General features: G+C 38.4%; 2 pseudogenes; one reads left to right on the top strand and one right to left on the bottom strand.

The window, feature by feature from the left end:
- The window catches only part of LOC113071323 (unconventional myosin-Ic-like), a 35,820-nt pseudogene extending 21,543 nt beyond the window's left edge, over window positions 1-14,277 (bottom strand).
- Window positions 14,278-16,798: 2,521 nt separating this feature from the next.
- Window positions 16,799-24,093, top strand: LOC113071322 (pre-mRNA-processing-splicing factor 8-like; annotated as a pseudogene).
- Window positions 24,094-24,098: the final 5 nt, after the last annotated feature.

Here is a 24,098-nt window from a genome sequence, read left to right as displayed (position 1 = left end):
GACACACAGGCTAAATAAACCAAGAAATGAGACTTATGGGACGCCCGTGAGACCTGATATTTGAAAGGCAGTACATAAGGGAGGGAGGTGTATGATGGAGGTGTAAAGAAAACACAGGGAAAGCTGAGAGTGTGTGATGTCAGAACAGAAGAATGTAATATGGGTGTTTAACAGTCAGCACAGGATTGGGGACAGCAAGAGAGCGAAAGAGACAAAGATGGGGAAACCCATCACAGTCACACGACAATGTAGTAATCAATGATGTGTAATTAAACAAGTGCAAGTCAGGGAGTCGTATATATCTTTCGTTTTCTCTCATCCTTTCTTCATGTGGGCTTTTTTGAGTCATACAGTACCTCACATGGTGGTGTGACTGTCTGCTCACACCACTGAACAGGGCTTACACGTTCCAGACAACCTGGAGGCTCTGAAATGATGTGTTTTCTGGAAAAGAAAACACATCATCCAAAACAAAAAACTGGGCTCAAGTCCATGGCACATGAATCATTCAAAAACCTATGAATTCAGTGGATGCACATTTTTCCACCCTATATTTCAAAATATACCATACAAATAAACCATATAAAAATATTAGAAATATGTATTAAATATTTGAAAAAAAATGTTTGGCATATGTGGGAGAAAACTGCCATTCCCTTAGGATTTTATGACGAAATAATCCATCAATGCTTTCCAACAGAGGTGAAAAGGTAAGAAGGCAAGAAATCTGTAGTGGGTGGAGCAACATGTTGGAGGCAGAACCGGAACCACCAGAGACACGCCCACTTCTTCCACAGCCAACAGGTTAAGAGGGAGGAGGACAGGGAAGGACAAGTATTACTTCATCCAAGCCTTAATTTTTCTCACCAGAGTTGTTTCAATAATGTACAAGTAGACAAGACTGTACTCAGAGGAACTCCAAACATCCTACCCATGCAAAAGCCCTGTCCCCAACCTCCAAGCGGCCCTGTGTTTTCCAGGACTGGCCTGGAAGAACAACACAGCACAGCGCCACTGCTTTAGGGCCAGCTGGATCTCCCATTGCTTTCAGACAGCAGCTGAGTTGGCAACGCTAGGGCCTGAAGTCTCCTCCTCCGAGATCTTAGAATACCCACAATGCCTTATAAGGGCAGGTTATGCTTCTAAGCGTGGGACAGAGGGTTCCCACTAGGGTTCCTGTCTATATTCAATGCTGAGAGGATGGAGGATGGAACAGTGATGACACTGACACTTCCTCTTTCTATATTTCTTTCTTACTGAACTGTCCAATAAAAATTCATTTAAAAAAGTTAGTTATTAAAATTATATAGTATTTTGTCTAAACAAATTCTAAATAAACAGCAAATAGTATTAGTTTATAAAGCAAACTTTAGTGTTAGAAACTAAGGTAAATGAGCATTAAATATAACTATCCAGTATGATAAATTATTTATTTTTATATTAGTTTGTCATCAAATTGGTACAATATTAGTGCTCTTAATTTTGAATATGTCTTAAGATATGATCTGAATTTTTTCCTCTCTATATCTATTTTTTCCTCTGATAAGTCAAGGCAGTTGAAGGGTCAATTAGAGATGCTGATATTTAATTTTCAACACCACTTCCACTGGAAATGGCTTGCATAACAATCCTTGAGGATGCTGCCAAAATACAGATGACAGGCCTTCCTGTTTTCATTGTTTTCCACATCTTCAGAGGTCCATGATCGACAACAATCAGACTTTTTCTAGCAAAACACAAAGAGCAGTTGCTGATTTCAAAGTCTGATGGCCTACAGTTGGCCCTCTCACCTCAAACATGTCCAATCGAAGAAACAGGTTTTAAAAAAATCAGTCATTATAAATGCAGTAGCCATCAAGCAACATCTCAACTTTTCTAGATAAACATTATGGCATAAATTTGTTTAAAATTTTAATTCAGCTTACTTCAATTCAAATACAAATGTTTGTTACATTGATTCAAATTCAGGAATTTGAATTTAAAAGGCATCCTCTGCTCATTTCTGAATGGTGCACAAGCCTGGAGGTCACTAGGTCACCAGGCATCCAAGAAAGTTTGATTTAATGCAACAAAATAAAAAACGTAATTAATGTACTGTAATATGTTCATTTGTTACACGAATTGTTATATTGAAATCTAATCTTTAAGGAGAAACCCGAGCATGAAGCAAACAGTTTGGAATCCCGTTGTGAAAATCTTTTGCTCCCTGAGGAACATACTGAAAGGACAAGACGGTCTATTACAACATCTCAGCTATGACTGAGCATGACAACATCACTTCATTATCCTGCATGGCTCAAATGCAAGTCATGGGGTGAGGTTAACACAGAACATATCTGTGCACACAAACACACTGTTCAGAAGCAGACCATTTGGCACGATGGCCAGCTGGTGACCAGACATGACAAGTTTCATGCATAGACTCACCACACCCAGTCATTCCACACATTACAGCCATAATTATGAAATACCAGTGGTTCCCTTAGGGAAGGACAAAGGGGCAAATAACTGTAGGCCAGTGTTAATGCTGACCCACTGGGAGTATATACAGATGTACCCATGATAGGGATAGGCATTTTAGTCTTTATGTCAGAGTACTCAGGGGTAAGAGCTTTTGCTATTTTTGCATTGAACTGAAGTCTTTTTAACATCTTGTACGTTCAAGAGGATGTGGTTGGCTGTTTTTAAAATAAGTAAAAAAATAAAAAATTGGGTGACTTTACGCATTATGTGATCACATTGGAAAGGTCACGCATGATTACTTCTTCATCAGTATACTTCGGTTCAAAAAGGTAGGGTAGAGTGAAAAAAAACATCTGATTTTCTCCTCCAACATCGTTGTTTACTTTTTTTTGTAAAGGCCATTTGACATTTTTTGCACGTTTGCTTTGTAAACACTGGGTCGGTACTTCTGCTTACGTCACAAGTTACCTTTTCAACATGATTAAGTAACACGTGAAGTCGAGCTAGTGCAAGATGAGCATTTGTGGTTAAAAAGCAACTTTTTTTCTGAAAATGGCCGATCATTTTGCTACATAAGACCCTTATTCCTCCGCTGGGATCATGTAGAGCCCTTTGAAACTGCAATTTGGACCTTCAACCCATTGGCTGCCACTGAAGTCCACTATATGGAGAAAACTCCTGGAATATTTTCCTCAAAAACTTTAACTTCTTTTCAACTGAAGATAGAAAGACATGAACGTCTTGGATGACTTAGGTTTGAGTAATGGTCAAATGTATCTAAAACAATTTCTGAACATATTTCAGGACAATTGCTGATCAAATGAATCAAATCTCTTCCAATTAAGGAATATGTACATACAGAAGACCGTTCATTGTCTGGTAGAGGCTACACCAACATGTCTTTCATAGTAAATCACATTCTACATCTGGTAATGTCTGGGAAATGATGTGCTTTAATGAGGTGTAGTAGGCATGCTGATGCTGAACGCTCTGAAACATGCCAGGACTGAGTTTCACACACAGTCTACTGCGATATCGCTAACATCAACATGCGATAAAATTCCTAAAAATGCCTCCCTGTAATCGGGTGCAAGAGCCTATGAACTGTGACTCCTATATAACTCCTTAAGTAAAACTAGTATGAGTGTACGATGACTGTAAACAACAATTTTTTTTTTTCTAAAGTTGCATCCCATTTTGAAGTAGTATGGTTTGTAATAAATTTAGTAACATCCCATCACACATCTGAAACATTATTTCATTCAACTGGAAAACCGCACCTGCTTGAATGTATTCCAAACTGTTTCAATTGACAGAGTACATAGTGTAAGTGCACTATATAGTGACACATTTACATTTGTGAAAAGACAAATCCACTGAATGCTTTACAGATATTGTTTTGAATCAATCGTTGATTTTACAGCCACCACTCCTATAATATAAGTGTAAAAATTAACAACAGCTCTGAAGTGCTCAAGCACAATATGTATATTTCTGTGGTCGGTGCAAGGCCACACCTGGCCCGGATTGCATGACTTCTCTTCATGCAGGAGAGAGTCTGGTTAAAGGTTAACCCATGCCTTACAAATCTCAATGTGATCGTGAGAAGAGAAGGCAGCTCATGAAGTTTTCACTTCAAAGGTCTTTGATAAAGACCATTAGCGAGCTCTAAAACTTGATTTATCCTGAGCGGTTAAAAGGATGAGGACATAAGCACGTGAAGGATGGTACCATGAAGCAGATAACACACAGAATGGCTTTCGTTCTCATGCTTCAAGGGCATCACGGTTCTATCTACAGTGTGCAAGGGTCACAAAGGTCATCGTGTTTGGGAAGAAACTAGAGCAGGGCGCCTGACTTGTTCATGCCTGTGAAGCATGTGTGCTGGAACACAATGAATGCAAACAGGCATGAACAACCTGATGGGGGTACGGTGAAAAGATGCAATTCAGCTGTGAAATTTCATCTCAAAGTGCACCTCTGTCAGAAGGAATGTAATGAGAGTTGGTGTTATAATAATCCCTCGACTCCAGCCACAGTGTTCGTCCTTGTCAGCCATGACAAACTGTAAGCCTGAGTGAAAGGATCCCAGATGGATTACAGAATATCTCACACCATCAGGTTAATCAGTATGTGTGTCACTAAGTGAAGTGAGGATTTTAAGCCCTCAAACCACACAGTCAGCACAAGACGAGTAATATGAGCGGGTACACACAGCTGCAATCTCAAATGACAGTCATTCAGCTCAATTTATGAAAATAAGAGAAAATGTTCGACTGACTCTCTACTAAGCAAATATGCCTCATTTTTCATGATGGTTCAGGTGACTGTTTAAAGGGTTAGTTCGCCCAAAAATTAAAATTATGTCATTAATAACTCACCCTTATGCGGTTCCAAACATGTTATGCCTCCTTTCATCTTCGGAACACAGTTTAAGATATTTTAACCGTTAAACCGTTAACCATTAACCGTTTAAAACGATTCAGTTCGATTTGGTGAACTGAATGATTCGTTCGCGAACCGGATATCCAGACTGCTTTGATTTGAACTCTCTCTCACACAGACACGGAAGAGAAGACAATGCTGAATAAAGTCGTCGTTTTTGCTATTTTTGGACCAAAATGTATTTTCGATGCTTCAAAAAATTCTAACGGACCCTCTGATGTCACATGGACTACTTTGATGATGTTTTTCTTACCTTTCTGGACATGGACAGTATACCGTACACACAGCTTCAATGGAGGGACAGAGAGCTCTCGGACTAAATCTAAAATATCTTAAACTGTGTTCCAAAGATAAAAGGAGGCCTTACATGTTTGGAACAGCATATGGGTGAGGTATTAATGACATAATTTTCATTTTTGGGCGAACTAACCCTTTAAGCCTGAAAAGCATCATGGTATACTTCTGAGTTTTAAAGTTTGACTGTATGTGTGAATATGGTAATCATTATTATTCATGATACACAGTGGCCACTTTTGGACACTTTTAATGTATCATTAATTTATATTATTTAACAAAATATAAAAACAAGCACCATTAATTGAAAAAAAGCAGATGCGCACACTTTCAGTCAGTACATAACGCAGAATAAAGTTTAGGTTTTACAACATCAAGAAACAGATATATTGTTCAAAATAAAGAAAAAAAACACCCATGATCTTTTTCTGGCTGTCAAACTTTGTGAAGACCAAAATATATATATATATATATATATTTTAAAAGTGAATCAGAAAATTGTGGCTAGAAAAGCTTCAGCATAATTTGATGCCACTTGGTTTAACAGTCTGAAATTTTTCGATGTGTCACTAATATTCGAAGGTTTTTGGTTGATTTTTTAAACAAGTTTCTTATATGCCTACCAAGGAGGCATCCATTATTTGATAAAAAACACAGTAAAACAGTGATATGGTGAAACTTTATTTTATTTTTATAGTAACTTATTTCTGTAATGGCAAAGATTGATTTTTTGGGCTGTCATTACTCCAGTCTTCAGGGTCACATGATCCTCATTCTAACATGCTGATTTGCTTCTCAAGAAACATTTTTTATGATTATCAAGCATGGCTGTGCTGTTTAATATTTCTATGAAAACCACGATACATATCTTTCATGATGCTTTAATAAATATTTTATAATTTATTAAATTAATAATTTAATTTAATTAATTTATATCTAAATAACAGCATTCATTCATTTGAAATAAGACGTTTAACGTTTTACAAAATATTTCTGTCCCTTTTTATCAAACCAGGCTGTATAAAACTATTTATTTTTAGAAATAAAAATCTCACTAAACCTAAACTTTTCAGTTTAAGTGTCCATATGTACTATTGCCAAAAGTATTGGGACACCCCTTCTAAAGAACAGATTTGACGACTTTAGTATTTCCATGCATACAAATCTTAATATTTAAGCATATAATTATACTCTAGGCAACTGTGCAGACCTTGAGCCAAAAACACGTCACCAAACACTTATGGATACATGGCTACAGTCATTTTAGACACTTCCAAAACAGAGATTGAAACGCATTTTTTAACTACATAAATTATGTTTTCATCTTTGTTGCCACAGTATTGAAGTGGTTTTATCGGGTTCTAAAGAAGGGGGTGTCCCAATACTTTTGTCCATATAGTGATTTTTGGGGCCACTGTACAACCAAGTAGCCTACATGAGCCTTAGTAATTTTCAATGAACATTATAAATAAGAATCCATAAATACCATTCAATTTAGCCATCCAGTAAAGTTTAGAGATACAGATATAAGGCTTGTCTGGCCTTTGCAAATTTTCCCTGATATGGAGCAAAGCAGAGTCCAAGGGCAGGGCCCTCGATGGGAAATTTCAAATGGAAAAGCCACAGCTAAATTAAGAAAAACTGCAGATCCAACAATGAGCTCATGACTCACCACAGGGCATCAAGACGTTTACGCTCTCTCTTACCCTCGGCTCCCTCCACCTCCATCTAGTTCTCACACTAAAACCTCGATTAAAACCTGTTAGGCTGTTCCTGTAAACAGAGGACATGCTTCGTTCCGCTATGCAAATATTTCAAACCACAATTAGACAAACTCTTTTATCGCTGAAGAAAGTCTCTGCAATATTGAGCAAAAGACTAAACGTTTAAAGCAAACATGAAAGGCGTTCGCAACCCAGCAATGTGACGTAACAGGATATTCAACAAGAACAAAAAGCAGTGTGGGACCTAAAGAGCTTGAGTATTTTGACGAAAGCTTACAAATACAAATGAATCATTCAGCAACTTGCATTAAAGTAAACGGGGTTAATTTAATATAAAATTACCTGTAATGTAGAATTTGCTACAACAAAAATGTATAGGTGCAGAAAGTATCTTCAGATTAAAGCAGGGTAGAGACACGTTTCAGTGGTTGGTTACCCCTGAGAACTTCCTGTGTTAAGTGCTTCAGACACAGGTGTATCCCCTCTGAGATCTCTCTGGGACATGTTGACAGCTGGCTGGATGACAGACCAGCAATGAAGGAAGAACCCGCTCTAAACCAAATATTCCTCCGCAATCTCACCATCTTCATAAACACGATGAATGGAGAATAATTGGAAGATAAAGAAACAGACTAAACAAGAAGTCTCCACAGTCGATACAGCAAAAGTTTTTTTGTCTAACACAAAGTTAGCTTCACGATGGAAAAGTGAACACACACTGCACACTTGTATTGCTCACTGCTGACAGAAGTAGAAAGTTAATTGTCTTGGGGCAGCTGGAAAATAGCTCAACTGCAAAGTCTCCCGGCCACCGACCAAAAACCAGAATCCCGCTGCTCTGAAAATTTGCTCTATCCCGAAGTACCTCCATCAATTACAACAGAGTTAAAAAATGAAAATGTACTTAATGAACTCCGATGTAACAGATCTGGAGAAATTTGGCATAACATCACTTGCTCATCAGTGAATACTCTGCAGTGAATGGGTGCCGTCAGTATGAGAGTCCAAACAGCTGATAAAAACAGCACAATATTGTAAAAGCAATCCACACGACTCCAGGCCATCAATTAATGTCTTGTGAAATTAAAAGCTGTGTTTGTAAGAAAAAAAAAAAAACCATGAAAGCATTCAAGTCCAAAATTTTGTCCTCTCACATCAAAATATTTGTTTAGAACTGTTTTCACTTGTAAACACTGCTTGATCGGTGCATATCACTTGTGGATTATTGGGACGTTTTATCAACTCTCATTTTGACGGCACCCATTCACTGCAGAGTGTCCTCTGGCGAGCAAGAGGTGTGATGCTAAAATGTAACTGTTGATTAAGAGATAAACTCATCAACATCTTGGATGGTCTGAGGGAGTCAAATTTCAGCCAATTTTAGTTTTGGGGTGAACTCCAAAAATCAGTTTTGCAGGGATGTCTTAACAAGTCTGGCATTTTGTAACACTACCATCCTAAATGAAAAACACACAGCTGTTTTCCAAGAAATGTATGACAACACTGTTGTTGGAAAACGCACAGCACAAACACTATAAGCATGACAGTTATGGCATTATTCATCCGTTTGCAGAAGACTAAGCAACTGTCAGCTTCTAATTGTTGTCAATTATACTAGTTACACCATCCACGCAATCCATTTCATTTGACAGGAGCGTTTTCGTTAGGTTTTGTAACACATGGAAAAAGGAATGATACACAAGGGGGGATGTGAGCAAGGACACTTGAGGACATGACCTGACAACGAACTTAAGATGTCATCAGCACTGTACTGCTCAGCTGGCAGCACAAGTGAAAGAAATATCCTCTTATGTGCATCATGACACAGACAGTGTAGTTAAAATAACACATTCAACACAATTTTATAAGCTTGGCCTCTCAGAGTGATGCTGATAGTATACTCCCAGTGGAATTTCTAATGTAATTGGATTGAGGGAGGTTAGTTTGGGATGACAGATAACCAGCAGCTGGTCTCCTTTAACTGCCCTTGTCATTCCATCCCGAGGAGTCCAGGAAAAAAATGTGGCATAAGGCCGCCTGAATCACTCCCTAACAAATGAATCTGAATGCATGTCCACAGTTTTGCACTTTTAAGCTTTGCAGATAGGGGTTTGTTTGTACAACCCTCATGCATTTGAATCAAAACCTAAACTGGTCAGGGTAGTATTTTCATAAATAACATGGAGTAAAATAACAGGTGAGATCAATGTGGTCATATAAACACATGACAATTGCTGTGTGTGCATTAAACCCTAGTGAGCTACCACACGCCTACGACGCCCAAAAATGCTGTCTTTCTAGGGAACTCACTAACCTATGAGCAAAAAGTGTGGAAAGTCTGACTTTTTTTCCGCGAATCAGTTCTTTACAACAGTTTGTTACAAAAAACGCTTCAAAGTGATTATTTATTGTGATTTAATTTAATGTTAGCTATACACCCATCGTTTATCACTCGGTTTAAATGCTCTCGACATCAATTCAATGCTTATCTGAGAGAGAGCGGTCTGATTCTCGAAGGAATCGTTCAGTCCGGTTTTGTGGTTCAACAAATTCTTTGAGAAGATCCGAGTCGTTATCAACCGGGCATCTCAAATACGCAAGAAACCAATCTTAAAGAAACAATATCTTCAAAAACGCACGTGTGAATTTAAAACTCATGTGTCACGAAGCGTAAACTGACTTGGTGCTATGATTCTAACTGAAATGAATGGCGTGTCGATCACTCACCTTGATTAAAGCACGCCAACTTCAAATCCCGCAACGTCCAAAAGTACCGGTCGCTCAGTGTTATAATTGGGTAAGAGAACCCCAGCAGTGATGGGAAACTTGTTCTCAAACTTGAGCTGTAATCTGGACCTTTCTCTCCTGTGTGAATCCCACCGACGAGATCTTTACCTCAGTTGGACACTGAAAGGTCGCTTTTACAGCTGTCTGGGTCACTTAAGCAGATGTAGTAAAAACGACTGCTGGAGAAAATTAATGTGTTTAAAAACAGATAGTAATGCTCTATTTTAATGTGAGTACTGTGCCACAGAACACGTACTCAGTAATGGTTTGAAGCGGGTGTTAGCAGCCGGCACCCGCCCTCTCTCTCTCAAGAGCACTGTGACTGTACCAGGAAGTTCCCGAGCAATCCCACCACGACTTATAAAATCACATGTATATTCTGAACTTTCACTTCATTATAATGAAATCAAAACCGTTTAATGAACATGTAGAGTGCATTTTGATTAAAAAGTCTATTTCATTTATTAGATGGTTTTATTTAAAAGCAGAAACAACAGCACTGCTTACTTTCCTCACATAAGTAAGCATACGTGGTCATTCAGAACGAATATACTCGTTCTATATGTGACTTTATATTAAAATAACTATTGTGACAAATTTGCTTACATGTGGCATTTAGATAAGGTAGTGAGGCGTTACTCGACGGTGCACTAGCGTTATATCGCCCTCTATTGTCAATTGTCAAATGCTGTATTACAAGGAGGCTGCCCCTTAGTATCTAAATTATACTAAAATTACACTACAAAGAAACTATAGCTACACCAGGGCCCATTTTTTCTTCTTCTTTTTTCATGTCTATATTTTATATGATATTATATATTTTTTCTCCATTTTTTTATTCAGATTTAGTTTTAGTTATTTTAGGCTACATCTAGCTAAACTAAATGAAAACGAAAAATGCAGGTTTGGCAACTATATATTTTTATTCTATTTCTATTTCTTTTTTTACTTCAAGCAATGATTTTTAATAGTTTTAGTTTTAATTCACTATAATAATCTGGAGAGATTAAGAAGCAGGCGTTACATACTGTATGGCCTATAATAACATGCCATATGAATGCATCTACAATAATGTATTAATGCACTTTTCAAGATGGCTAAACAATTGAAATAATCACTATTAATAGGTTGAGTCATATACTTAATCATTTTAATTTTACTTAATGCATTTTAATAATTGAGAGTAATAAAACATTTAACTGAAATTTAGCTAATTTTATTTAGCTATTTATTTATTATTGATGTTATTTACAAAAAAATTTAAATATCTGTAGTGGTTAGAGAGTTTGACTCCTAACCCTAGGGTTGTGGGTTTGAGTCTCAGGCCGGCAATACCATGACTGAGGTGCCATTGAGCAAGGCACCGAACCCCCAACTGCTCCCCGGGCGCCGCAGCATAAATGGCTGCCCACTGCTCCGTGTGTGTGTGTGTGTGTGTGTGTTCACTGCTGCATGTGTGCACTTTGGATGGGTTAAATGCAGAGCACGAATTCTGAGTATGGGTCACCATACTTGGCTGAATGTCATGTCACTATCGTTACTGACACTGTCCCCTTAGTATGGCCCTTAATATGATGCACTGACAAGCAAATTAATCAGTAAACTTTATAAGTTTAAACTCTTAAACAAAGATTTTAGTCATGGTCAACTCAACTTTTCTTTCAGATTTCATTTGACTGGACCAAAATGTATAATGCCAATGTGACTCAGAATCAAAGCCATTCATTATGAGCATCTTTTTCTTTTTTTCAGTCCACACACACTGGAAAATGTATGCCCTGTAAATGAAAAGCCATGTTTAAATGAGTTAGTGAGTTTAGTAACTTAGTGAGTAAACTTATCTTAGTGAGTTTGATCAGCTTGTGTTAGCCCTTACGAAACAAAAATATATTGCAGTATATTGGAAAATATATATATATTCTTATATATGGGATTTAATTTTTTTTCCAATATATTGCAATACATTGAAAGCGGCAATCATTTGTATAATTTGCAATATATTATATAATATATGTATCATCAATATATTATTAAATGTATTCAAATATACAATATATTAGAAAATAAAAAGGGAAATAATATATTACAATATATCACAATATATTTTAAGAAATATATTGGTAAATATATTTTCCTTTCATAAGGGAGATGCACACTGCTTTGATTTCTACCAACTGGGTGAAACTTGTCAATGTTCATGTACTTACAAGAAATCTTTGTAATATGCTGATTTGTTTCTTAAGAAAAAGTTATTTTAAATGTGAAAAACTTTTTTCCAAAGTAGTGTTCATTTTGTCACACTTTTTTAATTTAGTCTTAGTCCTGTCAAATTGTCATATTTAGTCAACCTTGTCTTGTTTTTGCTTAGTCAAGTTTTAGTTGACTACAGTGTATGTGTACATGATAAATGGTAGATTACTGTTCAAAACAAATTGTTGATAAAGATATAATGCAAATGAAGATGGAGTGGAGTGAAATACATGAGCTTTATAACAGATTTATTTGAGGCTTTTTTCATATATAAACATTGGTCAGTATACAAGGATCTAATCAAATATGGTTACAATAAAGTTAAGCTTCTGTTTGCCATATTTGTGGCAAATGTGTAGTACGCATGTTGATCAATGTTCTTATTTATGTTGTTCATATTAATTGTTCCTGTTCTGCTAAATGCATACATATTTATATTAAATATTTCACTGTATCAATAAACACTGCTGAAACAAAATCCCCCCGTCAAGGTGGCCTCCCCCCAGATTACCCATGTGAAGTGCAGTGTCATGCAGTAGCCAGAGGGTGAAGTGATCGATTCTGCCTTTATGCTCATTCAGACCACCAATCCCCAAACCTTTAGGGCCACATTAAGCACTGGCTGAATGGAGGGGAAAGGTTGTATCCTGTTGACAAGGCAATGTTGGACAGACAGGCTGTACTGAAGGGTGTGTTCATGTCTCCCATCACCGGTCGAGTGGAAATGGGCATTAAAGTTATTGTTCCAGCCTTTATCAGTTCATTAATAATAGTACAGCGTTTTTCTTTCTTATTAATGCACCTCCCTCTCTTTTTCCATCTCAAACTCAAACACACCCAGAAAGGGTGACATGACCTTGCCAGAAAATCAGGAAAAGTATGCTTTTCCGGAATTTTCTGTGTCATTTCCTCGTCCAAGTAGCATTCCATTCCAACAGCTAATAAATGGACACTAAACTCAAGTGGTTCACAAACTAGAAAAGGTTTTGGTTAACAAAATATTCAAAGAACAGATCCTTATCAGCTAGATTCCAGTATTACACTAGACCAGCTAAAGTCTAAAGGCACACAGGCCTTCCAGGATCAATGTTCCCCACCCCTGCGCTAGACTAAATGAACCATAAAGTTCTACAAACAGAAAAAAAGTCACAGAAAACAGACGAAGAAAAAAGCGTGCATAGGTTGTGAATTAAAGGGGTGTGAGCTATTTTCCTTTTTGCCAAACAAACTATTTATGCCATCCATAAGAAACATTCAAACATCTGTCAGAGCACACAGACAGAGTTTAGTGTACACCCACATTTCCTTGGACTGTATTATTATTAAAAGAGTAATCCATTCCTATTCCTCAAAATCAAATAAAAGCTTCTCAGATACAATATATTGACCATATATTCCATATCAAAAGCCATCTATGTACTGCAAACTGCTTTCTATCATTTATCATACAGTTCTGAGATGAATCAAGTATTGCAGAAAACACTTCTGTAGGCTGGCAAGCTTAATCATAATCTAAACCATAATCAACACTGCACATATTCATGATACTGTCACTAATGGTTGCTTTATTATAAACAGGCATGATCTTGCTTACACCATGGAAAATTCAAATGAGTCTCGGTTTTAGGGCATGCAAATCTATGGCACGTTTTGTTGAACCTAAACTATCCTGACAGCTATCACAAAAAGTAATTTGTTAAGAAATTGCTGGGTGCAGTTGTCTTTATTTAGTTATGCAAATGAGTTTTGAATCTTTTCCTGATACAGCAAAGAAGACTATTCGTACATTCACATGCATTCATTTAATAGAAGCTTTATCTAAAGGGACTTACCTTAGTGCAGCTTTGGCAGTAAAACTCTCCATTTTTCCCTGGAGGCAGTATGATTTCTCCCGTGGGTATCAGCTGGATCCTCAGCTCCATCATGTCGTGTCTCTTTGACTGTGTACGAGTGTCCTTCCTCGCTCTGTGTGAGGGGCGCTTCAACCCTCTCTGGTGCTTCTGCTCTGCTGGATACAGGAGAAAGAGGGACGGTATCCCTAAACAACAAGATACAAACAAAGAGAGATAAAGTAAATCAGGCTGTTAAGTGCTGTAGAAGAATTTACCTGTAGCCCAAATAGAGAGTCAGTGGAAGTTATTATAGATGTGTGAAATGTGTCCAGGTCTCGTCTCACAGCCAGATGTGCACTATAATTAAAGATTCCTGACGCTCTGAGCACTGAGAGTCTGCCGTCAGGGCTTCCTCTAGGCTTCAGCATCCTGTCCTCGACATTCCCAGGATAAACACCGGAGGAGCCCACTCTTTTTCCCCTGCACATACTTGAATCAGATACAAGTTACTTCCACATGCTTCTAAAAAAAGAGTAACTTTCTTTTGCATTTTGATGATGACAGATTAAAGGAAATATCATTTTGGTGCAAAGGAGAGGGTATGTGGTGTTGGATGTATCAAATAATGGCTTGACAGACAGGTGGTAAATAATCCACTGACCTTTAGCCTGAAAACTCTGACCTCAGCATTCCTTTATGGGCCCAAATATCCATATACATTTATCTGTATTATATTAATTGTTGAATCTATTTATCTATCTATCTATATGTGATTTTAGAATTAATTCATTCTTAATTTTTAAAACCATATGCTAACGTTAGGGTGGGGATTGTTCATCTTTGCTGGGGAGTTTCTCTTAATAATAAATCTGTTTACAAAGTAACACGTTGTCGATCTTGAATGCTTTTAAGTATTTAATTCCGAGAAAATGTTAATGCAAATGAATGAGTCTGTAAAATATAGCTTGTTGGAGGGGAAATGACAGAGACACACATCCTCTGACCTGTGACATTAGTTGAGACATTCATGATTTCTGGGCATCAACAGGAAAGAGTGGCCTTGGCATCCCAGAGCACGGCATAATCTAAATTTGGGTAAAGACAGATCTCTGTCTGTATAGCATTTAGTGGGTTACATAAAACTGACTTTTTATGATGACAGTTTAATGACTTTAGTTGTCTTGCCTGAATATAGTGTGCTTGTGATCACTAAAAACAACAGATGGTCAGCATAAGAGCAAAGAGAAATGACAGACTGAATGAAAGATCTCCACTAAAAACAGATGAACTGCAGGCGGTCGGGTTAGACTACAAGACTCGGAATACTGGAGTAATGATATCCTGTTTGTAAGAGAGGGAAATCATGGGATATTTGAGGTGTGGTAGGTGAGAATGGGTGAAGGGCAGGGCAAAGATAATGGATAACTATAGCTGTTTTAACCTGGTAAACAGTACCGCAAGAGTTATGTAAGAGGCCATTAAGAATAGCGCTCTTGAATGTTACAGGCAACAACAGGGCTCTTTTAGAGGAAAAGGAAGCATCACATATTTGAGTGGCATCCTATTTCCTCTGTCTTACTCTTATTCTTTTGCAACTTTACATGCAGTATTTCTCAAGTCTCTGCAGCGTTCTTCTTAAAAAAATTTAGTTTTTCTTGTGACCTTTACTGTAAATGTGAACAACAAAATGAATAGTTACAACTCTCTCTCTCAATGTATTTTTCTCATACAACGGTACCTTTTCCCATTCTCAAAATGGGACCATGTTATTGCTTGATTTGCAGAGCGATGGGAACATATCTAGTTTGGGTCTGTACTATTTTTATTTTATATAAAAAAAAAATATTAATTCATTTGCAAGCAACAGAGATTAAACGATTACTGTTTAATCGTATTGAATGGATGCATTGTTCTTGATATCAATATAGGCAACAGCACCACCTGCTGGGCGATTTATGTTACGTCCACATTTTTGAAATTATGAGTTTTTTTTATTTATTTTTTTAGATTAGATTAAACTTTATTGTCATTATGCAGAGTACAAGTACAGAGCTAATGAAATGCAGTTAGCATCTAACCAGAAATGTAAGAATATTGTGTTTTATATACATTTAGTGCAGAGAAAGTGAAGCTATGATTTACAGAATGAACAGTGGAGTTGCTATATACAGTATTGAGCAGAGTATATACATAATGCATGTGTAATCCAACGAGAATATTGATTTAAATTGTTTTTCCATATGATTCCTTACAATTAGATCTTTTAAAATGTATTTTATACTTCCAAAGCATTAATTTTATGTGGGCCTTTAAATGTAAATGTTTGGGTTTATTAGACCTGTTTAACCACTTTCTGTCAAATGCATTTTGAAACTGCATTTTATGTAACTTTTAAATCAGGCTTTTGTACTTTAGAGAGGATTATAAACATTTAAAAGTTTGGAGGAAGGGATAGTATTTCTGAGAAAAATACTAAAGATACCGTTTAGAATCAAGTTACCAAAAAAAAATAAAAATAAAAATAAAATAAATAAATAAATAAATAAATATAAAGAAAGAAGAAAGAAAATAAAGACTCTATAAAAATAGTCCTAAAGTGGTGGAAAATAGCAATAAATGAATTACACAATAATATATCCTGCCCATGTAACGATTTCTAATAAATCTTATCATGTGATACATTAAGATACCACCTTAGTATACAAATATAAAATGTGTGTAATTTTCTTATAATAACTTAAAATTAACTAAAAATGGCTTTTATTTTCTAAAGGCTTAATTTGCGACTTAATTTTCTCGTCTCCGTTTATGAACATCGTCTCTCTTTCCCCTGAAATTTTCTCTCTATTCATTCAATAAAATAGTCATGGAACAATATTAAACAGAATACAACGACTTTCAAAAGGTCAAGTTATTATGATTTTTTTTGTTTACATATATCCGCATATATCCGGTGTTTTGTTGACATATATCCGGTGTCGCATCCGGAAGTTTGGCCCTACGTATTTTCTTACGTTCGGTGTCGTAAAACACATAATTTCCGTTGAAACAGAGTCCTCCAGATACGTGATACGTGTTCGCGAATCGCACAACCATACGTTACTCACAACGTGCATGCTACGCCATTCCACTGAGCACAAACCCGGGGCATAACTACGTTCACTGGCGAGAAACTGCTTTTAATACAGTAAGTTATATTGTTCTTTGCGAGAACGTGGAGCTTTTTGTTTGCTTCTTTCAAAATAAGTATCACTGTTTTCTTGGTATTGCTTCTTTGCGGAAACCGTTCACTTGTTGTATAAAATGTAATAAGCTAAGCTAACATGCTAACCTCTGCTTTATTTCAACCTTAAAAACTGCTGCATATATTAATATCATAAATGTGTGTGTATATATATATTAGTTTGACCTTCAAAATATGTAAAAATGCATATTTACTTGGGGGTTATATAGTCTCTTTAATGAATAAAAGGTGGTTCGCTAGTCTCAATTCAAGCGCGAATCAGGAGCGATAGCAAAGTCAGTGAAGTTCATTGTTGTGGTTTTAGATATATAACCGTTTGCTCAAACATTGTAATTTTAATTCGAATTTCCTTTTATTTCCAACATGTTTGGCTTTAGATCTCACTTAGTCTACGTTGTTGTGGTTATTTGAATGAACTCGTAGTGGAGAGTTTTATTATAATCTTCAACATGTTTCAGTTCTCATGCTTTGCAGTTTAATCTCATATTTTGTGCTTTATTGTTTTCCTTGCAGTACACGCTGCCATGGCAGCTGCATTCCCCTACAGAGGTGTTCCTGGAACAATGCCTCCAGGTGTTCCTCCACCTCCTCCTGCTGTTGCTCCTGTACCAGATTACATGACTGAGGAGAAACTGCAAGAGAAAGGTATATTTACATGCTTGATCATGGACTTAGTGTTTGCTTCGTGCACTCTGAATGTTTAGTGACGTGATTTAAATTTCTGATTAAATTTTCTGATTTAAACATGACATTCTTCTGTAGCTCGGAAATGGCAGCAGCTTCAGGCCAAACGCTACTCGGAGAAGAGGAAATTTGGTTTTGTGGATGCCCAGAAAGAGGACATGCCACCTGAGCATGTGCGCAAAATCATCAGGGATCATGGTGACATGACAAACAGAAAATTTCGGCATGACAAGAGGGTCTACCTTGGGTAAGAACATTTGTGTTATTGACTAGGTTACTGATATTTGTGCGTGTTCATTATTAAAAGTATATGTTGCTTTTTGCTTGCAGAGCCTTGAAATATATGCCCCATGCAGTGCTTAAACTGCTGGAGAACATGCCCATGCCCTGGGAGCAGATCAGAGATGTCCCTGTGCTCTACCACATCACTGGTGCCATTTCCTTTGTAAATGAAATCCCATGGGTGATTGAGCCGGTGTACATTTCTCAGTGGGGGTAGGTGATGATTACATGACTTTCAGAGCAGAGATTGAAAATTAGGGCTGCACATTTTGTGAAATATTTATTTTTTCTGATAAATGTGATGCCGTGTTGAAAGCTCCAGATTTGCTTGTTTGCAGGGTTGCACAAAAATTGTTTGGCTGCAATAATGAAAAACTTTTTATTTTCCGCAGTACAATGTGGATCATGATGCGTCGTGAGAAGCGAGACAGACGGCACTTTAAGCGCATGCGTTTCCCCCCATTCGATGATGAAGAGCCTCCATTGGATTATGCAGACAACATCCTGGACGTTGAGCCTCTGGAGGCAATCCAGATGGAGCTGGACCCTGAGGAGGACTCCTCTGTGGCAGAATGGTTATATGAGCATCAACCTCTGAAAGATACCACAAAGTGAGTGTTGATGACCGTTGTTAAAAATTATGGTTTCTTGTTTCTTTTGTTCATGATTTATATTTTCCTTCCACAGATATGTGAACGGGACCACATACAGACGCTGGCAGTTCACGTTACCAATGATGTCTACTCTGTATCGATTGGCTAATCAGTTGCTTACAGACTTGGTGGATAAAAACTACTTCTACTTGTTTGACTTGAAGGCTTTCTTCACCTCTAAAGCGTTGAACATGGCCATTCCAGGGGGACCAAAATTTGAGCCTCTTGTCAGAGACATTAACCTCCAGTATGTAACATGTTCTGTAGCATAATTGGCCGTGTTGTTTTATTTTCTCCAGAAGTCTAACTTGGTTTGTTTTTAGGGATGAAGACTGGAATGAGTTCAACGACATCAACAAGATCATCATCAGACAACCAATCAGGACTGAATACAAAATTGCATTCCCTACCTATACAACAACCTGCCACATCATGTGCACCTCACCTGGTATGAAACTTCATCATGCCTGCAGTTTTATCATTCTATATAAATTGTTTTGCTGAACTAATGATTTATGATTGTCCATGCAGGTACCACACACCAAACGTGGTGTTCATCAAGACTGAGGATCCTGATCTGCCCGCCTTCTACTTTGACCCTCTGATCAACCCCATCTCTCATAGACACTCCATCAAGGTCAGAAATTCAACTGTTTAATTAAACTCTGTGTGTAAGTTTCTCAATTTCTTGTCGCATTAATTGCAAGCTTCTGTTTTCTCTATAGATCCAAGAGCCACTGCCTGATGATGATGAGGAGTTTGAACTGCCTGAGTATGTTGAGCCATTCTTGAAGGAAACACCTCTCTATACTGACAACACAGCTAATGGAATTGCGCTGTTGTGGGCACCTCGTCCATTTAATCTTCGCTCAGGAAGAACTAGACGTGCCATTGATGTGCCTCTCATCAAAAACTGGGTTCGTATTGAACAATATTAAACAGTATAATATAAGATAAACTTAAAAAAAGAAAAAAAACAATACAAGAAGACTATAATTTCTGAACAGAGACTCTTGTTTGTCCAAACACCTTCAGGTATCGTGAGCATTGCCCTGCGGGCCAGCCTGTGAAGGTACGTGTGTCTTACCAGAAGCTCCTGAAGTACTACGTGCTGAATGCTCTGAAACACAGACCACCTAAGGCACAGAAGAAGAGGTGAGAATGCTACTCCAGAGCTTGTTCCATTTAAAAATGTTGATGCATTTAATAATGGTTGTATTTCCCTTTATCTTCTTTAGATACCTGTTCCGCTCTTTCAAGGCCACCAAAATTCTTCCAGTCCACAAAGCTGGATTGGGTAGAAGTCGGTCTGCAGGTGTGCCGGCAGGGCTACAACATGCTTAACCTGCTGATTCACAGAAAGAACCTGAACTACCTTCACTTGGACTACAACTTCAACTTGAAGCCTGTGAAAACCCTCACCACAAAGGAACGTAAGAAGTCCAGATTCGGGAATGCGTTCCACTTGTGCCGTGAGGTTCTGCGTTTGAGCAAGCTTGTGGTGGATAGCCATGTGCAGTACAGGCTTGGAATGTTGACTCTTTCCAGGTATAAAATACCATAATGAATGCATTTTCTATGTAGCTAATTGTTATGATTGTTTCATTACTAAAGTATTTTGTTTACCTTGTAGCTGTCAGATGGACTGCAGTAACATCTTCGCCCATGTCGGTCAGTTGACTGGCATGTACCGCTACAAGTAACAAGCTCATGAGGCAGATCAGAATGTGCAAAGATCTGAAGCATCTCGTCTACTACCGCTTCAACACAGTGAGTAACACTCCAATACAACCAAAAACATAATTTTGTGAATAAATAGTTTGCATGTGATTGTGCTTTGGTGAATTGATTCTATGCTTTGCATCTAAAGTGAGCTGTTTTATAGGGCCCAGTCGGAAAAGGTCCCAGGCTGTGGGTTCTGGCTCCAGGATGGAGAGTCTGGCTTTCTTCATGAGAGGAATCACTCCTCTTCTGGAGCGTTGGCTTGGCAATCTTCTGGCCAGGCAGTTTGAGGGTAAATGAGCTTTTATAAATGTAGAAAGATGTAGTGACATTTAAGGATAGCAAATACTAATTCATTTTTAATACGGTTTAGGTCGACACTCCAAGGGTGTTGCAAAGACTGTGACCAAACAGCGTGTGGAATCTCACTTTGATCTGGAGCTGAGAGCTGCTGTGATGCATGAATCCTGGATATGATGCCTGAGGGTATCAAGCAGAACAAGGCCAGAACCATCCTTGCAGCATCTTAGCGAGTCATGGAGATGCTGGAAGGCCAACATCCCTTGGAAGGTAATTTTTTGTTCAAAGCTTTTTGCTGGCCTACCAATGGTATATGATTCAGTTTGGAAGTTTTATCATTAAGGGGTTTTATGACTTGTTTTTTCAGGTTCCTGGGCTTCAACCCCATTGAGAACATGATTCTCCGCTACGTGAAGGCCAAAGCTGACTGGTGGATCCAACACACCGCCCACTACAACCGTGAGAGAATCAGAAAGAGGAAGCCACTGTGGATAAGACTGTCTGCAAGAAGAACCTGGGACGTCTCACTCGACTCTATCTAAAGGCAGAGCAGGAGAGACGCACAATTACCTGAAGGTAGTTTTTTTGGTAACCATGTCTTTTGAACATGCTGCTATTACTGATAAAGAACACACAAGATTGATTTTTTTTTTTTTTTTTTTTTTCATCTTATAGGATGGACCTTACATCACAAGCTGAGGAGGCCGTGGCCATCTACACCACACAGTGCAACTGGTTGGAGAGTCCGTCGATTCTCTCCAATCCCCTTCCCTCCTCTGTCTTACAAACATGACACTAAGCTGCTCATCCTGGCTTTGGAGAGACTCAAGGAGGCTTACAGGTCAGGCCAGTCCCATAAAAGCAAGCTGAGTGGATGCACTGGTTTGTCTAGATGTTTAGGATCTTTTCTGACTTTGCTTTCTTTTATCTAGTGTGAAGTCGAGGCTGAACCAGTCACAGCGTGAGGAGTTGGGTCTGATTGAGCAGGCCTATGACAAACCCTCATGAGGCTCTGTCCAGAATCAACGTCACCTCCTCACTCAGAGAGCCTTCAAAGAAGTTGTGCACATTCATTTTAACATACTTCATATTACAACAAGAGTTCTCCTAGTCGTCTACTGGTCCTACCTTGCATCTAAAGTGGTTCTATTTCTCTCTAGGTGGGCATTGAGTTCATGGACCTTACAGTCACTTGGTGCCGGTTTATGATGTTGAGCCTCTGGAAAAAATTACCGATGCATACCTGGATCAGTACCTCTGGTATGAAGCAGACAAGCGGAGACTTTTTCCACCCTGGATCAAACCAGCTGATACAGAGCCGCCTCCACTGCTGGTGTACAAATGGTGGCCAAGGTGAGAGATTTTGATGGGTGATATTTAATAAAAGCAGGGTGGCCAATCATAGTAGCCATCATAGACATAAACTGTTGAGCCACTGAACACAGTGGCCAATCATAGGAGTTTAAGAATCCGCTGAACATGATTTAAGAAATGCTGGTATTGTCACATTTTTAAAAATTTCTGTAATTTGGCTGTCACCACAGTTGGTACTTTTGACAACACTACAGTGTATAATTATATTGCTAATTTCAATTTATGTCTTCTAGGAATCAACAACCTGCAAGGATGTGTGGGAGACGGCAGAAGGCGAATGCAACGTCAATGCTGGGAAGTCTCGCCTAATGAGGAAGATGTATGAGAAGATTGACTTGACACTCCTGAAACAGGCTTCTACCGTCTCATTGTTGGACCACAACATTGCCAGATTACATGACAGCCAAAGACACACGTTGTCCATTAATTACAAGGTCTGTTTTATTGCTATGTGTAATACAGTTTGGAAAAATGTCATGATTTTCTCTCTCAATGCCTTTTGAGAAAGTCATATTAGTAAATTGTACTTTCATTGCTCTGTTTGATTTTAGATATCACTATTTTCTCTTAACAGGACATGAACCACACAACTCGTATGGAATCATCCGCGGCTTGCCAGTTTGCGTCTTTCATTGTGCAGTACTATGGGCTGGTGATGGACCTGCTGGTGCTGGTCTGCACAGAGCCAGTGAGATGGCTGGACTCCACAGATGCCCAATGACTTCCTCAGCTTCCAGGACACAGCACTGAGAGTGCCCATCTATACGTCTATACTGCAGATACATAGACCGCATTCACATCTTTTTCAGGTTAGTAGTGCAGATGAAAGAAGTCTTCCTGTTGTGAAGTATTGAGATGTATTTCCAAACGCTGCTGTTGTACAGTTTTATGAACTTGTTTTTGCTATGTGCAGATTCTCTGCTGATGAAGGCGAGAGATCTGATCAGAGGTAACTTGACCGAGCACCCAGGACCCCAACAATGAGAACATTGTTGGCTACAACAATAAGAAATGCTGGCCCCGAGATGCTAGAATGAGACTGATGAAACATGATGTGAACTTGTAAGTGCTGTAGATTTTTTTCTTTCTGAACCTCTTAATGAAGAGAAAAATGCATATGGAATCAACGATTTCCTCATCACAACAGGGGCCGTGCTGTGTTTTTGGGACATTCAAAAATCGCCTGCCTCGTTCTGTGACCACAATTCAGTGGGAGAACAGCTTTGTGTCTGTGTATAGCAAGGACAACCCCAACCTACTCTTCAACATGTGTGGCTTTGAGTGTCGTATCCTCCCCAAGTGCCGCACTAGTTATGAGGAGTTTACGCACAAAGATGGAGTGTGGAATTTGCAGAAACGAGGTAAGCAGAATAACAACCTACTGAAAATTTTTTTGGCACGTCAGGAAGAATGGTGGATAATTGTGTGGTCGATTTTTAGGTAACAAAGGAAAGGACAGCACAGTGTTTCCTGCGTGTAGATGATGAGTCCATGCAGAGGTTCCACAACAGAGTGCGACAGATTCTGATGGCTTCAGGGTCCACCACCTTCACCAAGGTATGAGCCCTGAACCTTAGTATCAAAACAGCCACAGCAGACTTGTATTTCCCATCTTACACATGGTTTTAAACAATGTTGCTCCTCTCAGATTGTGAACAAGTGGAACACTGCTCTGATTGGTCTGATGACATACTTCCGCGAAGCTGTGGTCAACACTCAGGAGCTTTTAGACCTGCTGGTGAAGTGCGAGAATAAGATCCAAACCGTATCAAGATTGGATTGAACTCCAAAATGCCTAGTCGTTTCCCTCCTGTGGTGTTTTACACCCCTAAGGAGTTGGGAGGGCTGGGAATGCTTTCCATGGGACACGTACTGATTCCACAGTCTGACCTTAGGTAGGTTATTTGAATATTTTTTTTAAAGCGTTTTTTTAAATTTTTTTAAGCAACTTCATGGAAATAAATAAGCATTGATTACAATTTCTTCTGTGTTTGCTCAGGTGGTCCAAACAGACTGATGTGGGCATCACTCATTTCCGCTCTGG

This window comes from Carassius auratus, unplaced genomic scaffold (assembly GCF_003368295.1).
Source record: "Carassius auratus strain Wakin unplaced genomic scaffold, ASM336829v1 scaf_tig00007026, whole genome shotgun sequence".
Classification (NCBI taxonomy): domain Eukaryota; kingdom Metazoa; phylum Chordata; class Actinopteri; order Cypriniformes; family Cyprinidae; genus Carassius; species Carassius auratus.
The sequence above is the reverse complement of the archived record's forward strand: the minus strand, read 5'-3'. Positions and strand labels throughout refer to the sequence as shown.